The 8,872-nt window shown below is 47.1% G+C and overlaps 2 long non-coding RNA genes across 2 annotated transcripts in view; one reads left to right on the forward strand and one right to left on the reverse strand.

Annotated features, from left to right (window-relative positions):
* Positions 1 to 6,977, reverse strand: part of LOC112448447 (uncharacterized) — a 172,259-nt gene extending 165,282 nt beyond the window's left edge. The window contains exon 1 of the long non-coding RNA XR_009496088.1: positions 6,669 to 6,977. This is a non-coding gene — a long non-coding RNA (uncharacterized lncRNA). The remainder of the gene's footprint in view (positions 1 to 6,668) is intronic.
* A 7-nt stretch (positions 6,978 to 6,984) lies between these two features.
* Positions 6,985 to 8,527, forward strand: LOC101906243 (uncharacterized). Its single transcript, XR_003036810.2, has 3 exons — positions 6,985 to 7,130; positions 7,732 to 8,111; positions 8,343 to 8,527. It is a non-coding gene; the product is annotated as an uncharacterized lncRNA (long non-coding RNA).
* Positions 8,528 to 8,872: the final 345 nt, after the last annotated feature.

Here is an 8,872-nt window from a genome sequence, read left to right on the forward strand (position 1 = left end):
CCAATGAGAGCACTGCATCCTCCAGGTTATGATTAGTTCAGGGAAGGGCATGTGACCCAAGCCCAACCAATGAGAACTGTACCTCAGAATTTTGATGTAGGTGAAAAGGTATCTTTTTGCTGGTGCTAAGTCACCAGGAAGTTAACCTAGAGTCCCTGGGGATTGCTAATTGGAGGAAATTCTGCCGGAGATAAAGCTGACCCTGAAAAATCAGAGTCGAGAAGATAGGGCACTTAGGGGAGAGATTCTTGCCAGCATCATTTAAGCAATTACTGAGCTGATCTTCTCCTTTTCATTTGTATAAACCACTAACTTTCCTTCTTGGCCTAAATCCGCTTACCTTGGATTTCAGTCACTTGTAATCAAACGAGTCCTGTGAGTCAAAGCTTAATAATGCCTTTCAGTTTGAGTAATAGATCTGCAGGGCTTGAAGGAATCCGTTGTTTAGTTCTATCACCATTCTTTGCTTGGTTCCATTTGACTTGAGAATCAGGGCAAGAAATAGAATAGCCCAGGGAGACTGTGACCACATTATTAAAACGAGAATTTATAGAGACGTATCTCTTACTTGTGTTCATTGTTTTGTATTCAGAAGGAGACAAGGATGAGGAGCATGGGGTAGAAGGCCTTTTTGCTTCGGACATTTGAAAACAAAGTTTTTCAGTTAAGCATGTTTTACTTTTATACTATGAAAAAATAAGAATAAAGTTTTTTTGTTTCAAAGATTTGAAAAGATGCGACTCAAGCCAGTTCACCTTTCCACAGACTGCTAGGGTAATGATCCCACATAGGTAATTCTGACCAGCCATGCCAACCCTTCGTGTAAAGCCAAGCTCTGCAGAGCACACAAGTCCATCTGAGCCGCACTCTCCCCACCCAGGACTCAGCCTGCCCATGCCCCCACCCCACCTGCTCAGAGGGGCTGTGTCAAGGCCAGCAGTCCAGGTGGATGTTTACCGACTTGGGCCTAACCACGCCCAAACTATACCCCTTCACATTTCTTTTGGAATCCTGAGGAAATCCTCAGACTGCTGACTTTACTGCCAGTAGCAAACATTATCTACCCTCTGGGTGTGCTGGCAGGGAAATCAAATTTTATACCTTCGGGCTGGCCCGAATCTTAAGGCCACTTACCTTCCCCTGTGATCTCACCCCAGTGGCCCTTTACTTCTTCCCAGAGTGAAACCTTCCTCTATGCTTTGCTCGACTCTCGGCCCAGCATGGCTTTCTGACACCCCCTCCATCACCAGCCCCCCATCCTCTATGCTTTGCTCGACTCTCGGCCCAGCATGGCTTTCTGACACCCCCTCCATCACCAGCCCCCCAGCTTGTCTCCCCTCACACCCTTCCCTGACAACCTCTTTCTTTGGGTTGCCCTCCTCCGTTTAATTGTGAACAGACTCTCCATCCTACTCCTGTGGGCAGACTCTTTACTAATTCCTTTTTGCCTCAGTTGAAACTAGATCTTTCCAAGGACACTAGCCTCCCCTGTGGACCTCTCACATTCTCAAGTGGAAGCTCTTAGGGCCTTTCCCCACAGCTAGTCCTGCCATCAACTTGGGAGAGTTTGGTTTTTCTCATGGGTGTCCTAGCCTTATTGTCCACCTCCTCAACTTCAAGGACCTTTCCCTCTCTCCATTTCAACCATGGCCACATCCTGTATGTCCTCAAAACTCAGAACTGAAATGTTAAACTCTAATACCCCTAAACTTGGTTACTGGCACTCCCAATGTCAAACACCAACATTTTTGCTTTATTGAGATTTCTGGTCTATGGTCCATTCCATTTCCCCCAAATTTATGCATTCAACAAATCCCTACTGATTCTATGCATGTACCAGGGGCTGCTAGGCAAAGCTGGTGAAGCTTCATTCTATTGGGAAGAGGTTTCAGTTACCTAGTGCTTTGCAATGAACCTGTAGACTTTAGTGACTTCAGACAAGGGCTAATTATGTCTCATCTTTCTCTGGTCGGGAACTGGTCATGGCCAGGTTAGGCAGCTCTTCTGCCTCCCTGGGTGTCAGCTGGGATCACTCATCTACATTCAGGCATCACTGTACTTCTGTCACTTCCGTGCTCCTCCACACAGAAGTCTGAGCCTCCTCACAGCATGGCAGTCTCCAGGCGGTCCGCCTCATCACATGGCAGCCAGCTCCCAAGAGTAAAAGTGGAAGCTGACAGACTTCTTAAAAGTTAGGCCCAGAGCTTGGACAGCATCATTTCTGCTGCATTCTGTCAGTCAAGGCAAGTAATAGGAAATCAAAAGTCCAGATTCAATGAAAGGAGAATCAGACCCCACCTCATGATGAGTGGAGTAGCCTGTACGTACAATAAGAGAAGGAATTGGTGGTGGCTGTTTTCAAAGATTATCGACCACAGAGGAGGGAGACGATAGATAGGTAGGCAGATAAACAGGAAAACGCCAGATGGTAGTAAAAGCTGCTCAGACAACTGAAACAGGGTGATTTGATAGAGAACCGCTGAGTAGCTCCTGTAGATTGAGGGGATTTTCAAGGAAGAATCTGAGGAAGAGATATTTAAATTGCAACTTTAAGGCAAGGATTGCCAGCGTGTGAAGATCCAGGCAGGAGGGAGAGCTAGCACAAAAGCTCTAAATGGAATGAGCTGGGCAAATTTAAGGAATAGAAAGAAGGGGCAGGAGTTAGGGAGTACAGCCAACCACAAAGTGTGTGACTGGAAACAAGGCTAGACAGGTCAGAGGGGCCAGTTCAAATGCACTGGGGGAAGGAGCCTGGATTTTATTCCAGGAGCAGTCAATGGAAAGCCACAGAAGGGTTTTAAGCAGAGAAGGGACAGAATCACTGTTAAAAGTTCACTTTGGCTTCCCCATAGGGAATAGGTTGTGAACTATGAGTGTGGAAGCAGCAAGACCAGTCATTGTCTACCATGGAACCCAGAATCAGGAGATGGTGGCTCATTTGGCTGCCAGATGTGGGGAGAAGCATGGACATGTTTGAGGGTTGGGCCATCAGGAGGAGCTGAGACTTGAGCCTGCTCCATCTCGGTTCAAGTCCCTATCATGCCTGGGTGATTACTGCAAAAGCCTCCTGCCTGTTCCTCACCAGTGCACCCACAGCTGGCTGTCAGTTAGTGCCCTTCCTTAAACAGCATCTTAGTGTTTTAAAGATCATTTTCCAAGTAATGTATCTTGCATATAGGGCTTCCCTAGTAGCTCAGTTGATAAAGAATCTGCCTGCAATGCAGGAGACCCTGGTTCGATTCCTGGGTCGGGAAGATCCCCTGGAGAAGGGATAGGCTACCCACTCCAGTATTCTTGGGCTTCCCTAGTGGCTCAGATGGTAAAGAATCCACCTGCAATGTGGGAGACCTGGGTTCCATCCCTGGGTTGGGAAGATCCCCTGGAGAAGGTAACAAACAACTACCCACTCCAGTATTCTTATCTGGAGAATTTCATGGACAGAAGAGCCTGGTGGGCTACAGTCCATGGGGTTGCAAAGAATGCCTCACAACTGAGTGACTTTCATTTTCATATCTTTGCATATAAGCCAACCCCCAGCCCAGGATCTGTCCCTCTCCTCACTCAGGCTCGTTTCCAGTCTATGTCCCATATTTCCTTTTCACTCCAGCTCCATCTGATCACCCACAGTACCCTGACAACATCCTAGGTTGTGATCCCGGGCCTCACACATGCTGTTTTATCTTCCTAGAATGCATCTTCTCCCCACCTCCATTCATCATCCACCCAACATCTACTTCACCTTCAAAATATAACAGACGTTACCTTTTCCAATACGCCTTCCCTAAAAACCCAAGTTTATTTAGATTTCTGTGCACTCAACACAGTGTACCACGAATGTCCATCTCCTTTGTCTGTCTCTTCCAACCAAGTGTGGGTGCCTGAAGGACTGGAATCTAACATAGCACTCTCCAAGTGAAGGCAGTGAGAAATTTAGGAGAGCGGATGCTACCCTATTTGGCATGATTTGCCCTTAGATTCAGAAAATTTGCATTACAAGATCAAATCACAGCAGAAAGATGGATGTGATAGGTGCTTTTACTGCGTTCCTCTTTCTCCAGGCCAACTCGGGGAGGTTAGAGTTGGAATCTAGAATGAGGGGAGAACTTAGTTTCCTCTGTGCGCAAGATCCTCCAGGAAGAGTCTGCCCCCTGTATACACGATGCATCAACATCGTTGTTGATAATAGTATTGACTTCTGGCAAAATTAGTACTCTGACTGCCTTTCCCCTGGGAAAGTCTGAAAAGCCTGCTGCTGGCAGTGTGAAGCCCACCATGATATTTAACGGTAAATACACCGCAAGCTGATGACTTTCATATCCATACCCAGACCTGGTCCTTGAACCGAACTTCAGACTCTGAACTCCAAGTGTCTGATGCCCTTCTCTACCTGGACGCCCCTCAAATTTGGCCAGTCTAAAATCAAACTCATCACCTCTCTTACTCCTGTATGCCCAAGACTGAGGATCTACCAGTAATTCATGGATGAGTCACCGATGAATACTGGAGTTCACTCTCCTCTTCCTTCTGAGTGCCAAGATCCTGGTCCAAGGCCTCAGCTTCTCTGGGCTGTACAACCACCAGCATCCCTGGTCCCAGGCTGTCCTTCTCTGGTTTCCAGGGGATCCACTGGAAGTGCAATGGAAATGCAAATCCAATCTTGTTCCCGCCTCTCACCAATCCCATCTGAAAATCTAAAACCCTTTAATTCTTTAATTGTCCAACATCTTGAGAGCTTCTTTAAAATGCAGATCTGAGCCCCTCTAAAGGCCTGGTCAATCCAGAATCTGCTGGGTGAAGCCTAAGGATGAACATTCTTAACATTCTCAGTGTCCAGGGATTCTGATGGGAGGGGGTCCACCCTGAGCCAAAGTGTGATCCAGGGAAGGAACCCAAGCTCCTCACTCACTTTACCAAGCCCTTCATGCGTCCCCCTCTTCTTAGGTGAGGTTACAGCCACCTCCTTGCCTCACCCACTCTCTCCCCACACACCCTGTTCTCCCAGGTTCTTCTCCTCTTTGACCTTTGCTATATCTTGCCTGTCTCCAGGAATGTCCTCTCTGAATGACTTCTTTCTTCAAAGAGATAATGAAACTGAGTCCCCCTAAAATCAAATTTCCCTGCTAAGTTTACGATTAACCTCTCTATTCAAAACTTTACTCCCTTTCTTGTTCTGAACCTGTTCCCCTCAGGATTGAGGAGCATCAAAGAAAAGGGGGCATCGAAATGGAGCAGGATGCTGTGGGGCCCTCCTGGATAAAAAAATCTCTCCATGTTCCCCATTTTTATTTACAGAAAAAGACTTTATAATCTCGTAGGCTTTCCTGGAGTTTCAAAGAGCAGACACAAGCAGTTACTAATTAGGGAAGGAGGGAATGCAGAAACAAAGGAAAAGCAGTCAAGCAAGAAAAGCAATGATATTTTAAACAACAGTTCAGCGATAAAACAGAATCCTAGTTCCTCCTCAAGGGGTATACAGAACAACCTGACACGTATCTTTGACTTGTTTTGCAGAAATTAAGACCCCCCATCCCAGTGGAGGGTGGTGACTACATGCACGTAGACCCCAGACTGGTTGGAAACGGAAGGTTGATGATTAAAATTTCCAAACCACCACTGTGCTGCCTCACCACCAGCCAATCAGAAGAAAGTCATGCACTCTGCCACATCTGGGAGCCAGAGGTTTGTTCTCACAAGCGACTCTACCACTAACTTCTGTCACCTTGGCCAGCCTCCTATACCTCTCTGAACCTCTGGTTCTTGGTGTGTAAAAAAATGAATAAGAATACTTGTCTGGTCTACCACACTCCTTCCTCTAAATACTCAGAGGTGTTTCTACAGGGTTATGACAGGCTGGGTGAGGTGTGCATGCGTATGCGCACACACGCACATGCACACACGCACACACACACACTCATAGTCACTTCCTCTCCATGCTGTTCATTGACCCAAATGCAACAGAGCAAAGCCCCAGTCTTCCCATGAGCTTTCCATGCCGCCATGATGGCACCCATGAATGTCCAGGCCGATGCTCTCAAGAGCATCAATAATGCTGAAAAAAAGGCAAACACCAGGTTCATTTAAGGTCAGGCTCTGCAGTCATTGCCTGGTTTCTGCAATGGTGAAGCATGATTACACTGGCAATTTTGAAATCATTGTTGGTTACAGAGCTGGGAACATTTTTATGAACCTCACTGGCACATTAAACAAGTGTGGATGGAGCCCCAGATTTGACGTACAGCTCAAAGATAGAGAACAATGGCAGGGAAAATGAGCGGGACCCTTCTGGATGCAAAAGCCCTTGTGTCCCCTGTTTCTTGTTTGTCGGAAATAGGCTTTGGCCTCCTAGACCTCCTCCTTCCAAAGGGCAGATCCAAACAGTTGCTAATCAGGGAAGGGAGAGAAGGCAGAAACAAAGAAAGAGCAGTCGGAAAAAAAAGAAAAAACAGTGCAGTAAAATAGAGTAGAGTTCTAGTTCCTCCTCAAGGAAGGTACACAACAACAACAGCAACATATCTCTGAGTTCTTCTGCAGGAACTAAGGCCCCCTCCCAAGTGGAGGATGGTAACTTCAGGCTGAAGCACAAGAGTCCTGGCACATCACCCTGTAACCTCACCATCAACCAATCAGAGGACAGTCTCATACCCTGCATCCTTCCCCCCACATTTTACCTCTAAAATCCTCTCCCTGAAACCATCAGGGAGGTCAGCATCATTGAGCACAAGCCACCTGTTCTCCTTGCTTTGCCCTGCAGTAAACCTTTCTCTGCTCCAAACTCCGGCTGTTTGTTTGGACTTGCTCTGCGTCAGTCACACGCATGTGCATTTGGTAACAGCAGGACCATCTGCCCCAGCCTTTTGGGTTCACTGTAGTGGTGATGACCTCAGCTGGCATCACAGATAAAAACACACAGGCAGGAAAACCCTGGGACTCTTCTTCTAGAGGTGTAACACATACATACAAATCGAATGTCACAATGGGCCAGAGGGATGGAGAGAGAGAGGGGAGCAAAGCCCGGGTCAGCTATCTGCCCCTTGCAGCTCTGAGTCTCAGCTGGAGCCCTGGACAAGAGGGAGCTAAATCACTTGGCATCATCATGAGTGTCTAGACTGGAGATTGACCATCTGGGACAGGTCAGGCAATTGGTACACATAGAAGTTCTCACTGAGGAGTGTCCCAGAGCCATTAGTCTGCATTAAGGAAGGACGCTGCCTCCAGGGAGCCTCCCAGCAGAAGCTGGGCTTGCTTTAGTGCAAGAATGAGGGACTGCAGGCCCTAGAGCCAGGGTGCTCACCTTGGACATCTACAGTACCTATTTTATCTTTTGTCTGCTTGCATGTAGGGCTAGATGGTTCTATAAGCTGGTAGGGGCCAGAGAACACAGGCTTCACTTTTGGAATAGTTAGAGCTCTTAGGCAGAAATGAGATTTGAAACTGGACTTCTCCTCCCCTGCCCCCACTTTATTAACACCGACGATTTATGACACACCTATTCTGTGTCTGGCAGCATCTTAGATACTAGACTTGTATAGTCTCACAGAGTTGAAAATGAGGCCTGGGAGCTCATGCATTTCTCAGAACTCAAAGCAGAACTGGAGTTACTGACTCCCCCAATGGCCCGCCCCTCACCCCGGGGCCTTGCCCATAGCATTCTCAGTAAACACCAGTTGGAGGGACCATCTGTAGTCAAAAGCATTTGAGAATGTCTACATGCTGTGTCCCCTTTGGTTTCAGGATGCTGTGAGCTGAAAGACACAGAACATTCATGAACAACGAAGAAAAAACCCAGAGAGTTAAAGCAACAACTGAATAACACCAGGGATGGAGAACCGTGCCTCTGGGTGGTCCAGGCCTTCCCTCAAGATCCCAGTCTGACTGCAGCAGTTCCAAGCTCACGTCTTCCTGTGCTAGTGTCAAAAGACAGAAGAGACAAGTACTGTCTTGCATTTCGCTTTGAGAGGAACAACTTCCTGGGAGTCCAAAAGCCTCATTTGCCTGTGGGCAGAGCTGTACTCCAAGCTCCTGCTTAATAAGGCAAACACCGCCCCTCCGGGAATGGTTCAAACCAACCGGTCTTCCTCTCAGGACTGGGGAGGAGCCCACAAAGTAAACAGGTATTTAACCAAAACATTCCGGGTTATCTGAGCAGAAAAGTGGGGGCCAGGATGAGTATTAACTGGGAAATCAATAGCATCTTCCAAACCTTTCTTGGTGAGCCACACTGCTCATACATTTAAGGTTCTTAAACACATTTCTTTCTTAGATCAAGAAACCCACTTTATTTCTTTGAACCCAATGCTTTCCCAAACTTATTTTTCCTGAGAATTCTTATTCATTTCTTACAGACATGCTGAGAAAAGTTGGACCCCACCTTGCTGTTTTTCCTCAGCTAAATGACTGTCCTGAGTGCTCTGAGAGCAGCCTTGGGGCCAGACAGCACTCCGTGCAAGGAGAAAAGCTCAGAAATTCAAAAGGGAGAGATCCCTTTGGCCTAATTAACAGGAAATAAAGGCAGGCGTTTTTTATCTTTGGTGGGCTCCTTTTCTTTTTGGCTACTCCAAATTAATAGGTTTAAGACATTACTTTTAGTTGAATTTCTTTCCACTAAACTTGCCACCAGAAAGGGACAAAATGATGGCTTTTAATAACGATTATAAAGGGACAGATGGTTAGGTCAGGCGAGGACTGTGACCGCACCAGCGAAGCCTGCAAGAACTCACTTAGTCCTTCTTATGGCTGTCAGCTCTCACTAGGCGATCCCCTCCTCCCTACCCCTCCTGTCTTCCCGTCCCCGCTTCTCCTTGGTGCCTCTTCCCCTGTTGGAAATTTCTAATGAGTTTTCAAAAAGGAGACCTTGAGGTTTCTTTGTCACTGA

The sequence above is a fragment of the Bos taurus genome, chromosome 10 (genome assembly GCF_002263795.3).
Source record: "Bos taurus isolate L1 Dominette 01449 registration number 42190680 breed Hereford chromosome 10, ARS-UCD2.0, whole genome shotgun sequence".
NCBI classification, from domain to species: Eukaryota; Metazoa; Chordata; class Mammalia; order Artiodactyla; family Bovidae; genus Bos; species Bos taurus.